The sequence below is a fragment of the Carassius auratus genome, chromosome 25 (assembly GCF_003368295.1).
Source record: "Carassius auratus strain Wakin chromosome 25, ASM336829v1, whole genome shotgun sequence".
NCBI classification, from domain to species: domain Eukaryota; kingdom Metazoa; phylum Chordata; class Actinopteri; order Cypriniformes; family Cyprinidae; genus Carassius; species Carassius auratus.
In genome coordinates, this window is record NC_039267.1 from 12,557,266 (window position 1) to 12,559,207 (window position 1,942).

The following is a 1,942-nucleotide window of genomic DNA, read 5'->3' on the forward strand; positions in this document are numbered from 1 at the left end:
AAGAAGTGTGTTATTCGGAGTGTGGAGGTCTGGTGTCTGAAATCGAGATTTACCTGAAATCCAGCTATCTCCCGAGTCTTCTGTTTTTTCTCCGAGCTTGTTTGATAGCTTCTGCTTCTGAAAGAGAAAGAGACAAGTATTAGCGAACTGTGACTGTGTGGCTTTGACATATCTGCAAAGGATGTATTCACCTGCTTTCAACCCCGCACTGAGTGATCTGCACCGAACCTGCACCTGAAATCACTAACTACTTAACCTCCACTTGTGATCTTGAAAATAAAGACTGTGCTTGGATTCACTTACCTCTGTCTCTCGTCTATATCCTGACATTGTTGTGCTTTCTGACTTGTTATAATGTTTTCGGAATTGTTAGGTTTTCTTTTATTTGTCATTTTATTTTCAGAATTGTGATTTGTTTTGCACTTCTCAGCCACCATAGTATTTGCATTTAAAGACACATGAAAACAATGTATTTTTTCTTCCACCCAAAAAGGGGGATTTACAGCATGGTATAATAAAAAAGCTTCAATAGATAGATAGTTCAAGAAGTCAAGAGTGAATACTTAGATTTAAATGAGCTGCTCTCAGTTAATTAATTGGCAACTAATTCTTGTTTTGATCATGTGGGAAGTGCACTTTTCTACAGATTAGGATATCTGTGCCATCTGTGAAGACTGTCTTGGAGGTGTTACATTACTGCATCTGTCTTTGCCTGAGACTGTCTGAAGTTGGTTGAGCACTGAACACACATTTAAGTGCTGAGTTTTCAAAGATTAACTTATCTTTGAGATATATTTAATCGCCAAGCCCACACTGCCTTTAGACCATTAGTCTCGAGTCTCTTTCATTACTCCTGGCAAGTAGAACCAGAGTTGCTTCTTGGAGTCACGAAGAAAAATGTGTAAGCTGTCAGTCACACTGTACCCAGTCGTCTAGACATATAAGGCAACTTAAAAACTGACTGTTAAAATAACTGCTTTCACATTGCCATATATTAGGGACTTTATGGACCATGCTTGGATACAGCACTCTGTGAAAAGCCAGCTTCTTTAAAAAGTGACTTTTAAAATAACTGCTTTCACATTGCCATATATTAGGGACTATATGGACCATGCTTGGATACAGCACTCTTCAGCGAGCTTCTTTTTTAATGGATGTTTGCGGCTTACCCTCCTTGTGAAGGGTATTAATTTATGTCTTCTGGACAACTGTCAGATCAGCAGTCTTCCCCATGATTGTGTAGCCTAGTAAACAAAACTGGGAGACCATTGTGAAGGCTCATGAAGCCTTTGCAGGTATCTTGAGTTGATTAGCTGATTGGCATGTCACCATATTCTAATTTGTTGAGATAGTGAATTTGTGTTTGTTTGTTAAATGTGAGCCCAAATCAACACAATTAAAAGAATCAAAGACTTAAACTACTTCAGTCTTTGTGCATTGCATTTATTTAATACACAAGTTCACAATTTGAGTTGAATTACTTAAATAAATGAACTTTTCCATGACATTCTAATTTATTGAGATGCACCTATATATAGTTGATTATTATCAGCATAACAGTGGAAACAAATCCCCTAATTTCTCAGAGCTTTTGCCACTGTGGGGAATCTGCGGTGCCATCAAGCATGGTGGAGCAGTCTCAAGGACACTCAAGGGGTTGTGGAGGGACAGATACCATCCTTGAGGGAGCGGAGGAGTCACTGCCATTCGCCTGAGGCTAGAGTCTGCTGCCATCCACCATGATGGGTAGGAACAGGGAACGGGTGACTCCTGTCGGCTGCCCTGAACTCGGAGGAGCTGTTGCCATCCACAGGTTTGCGGAGGACTGAAATTATATAACCAAATGATAGAAAATAGAGACACCACTCCAACTTACTGTCTGTATAAATTATATTTTATTGGAACATTGAGTTTAAAAGTGACACACACACACACACGAGTT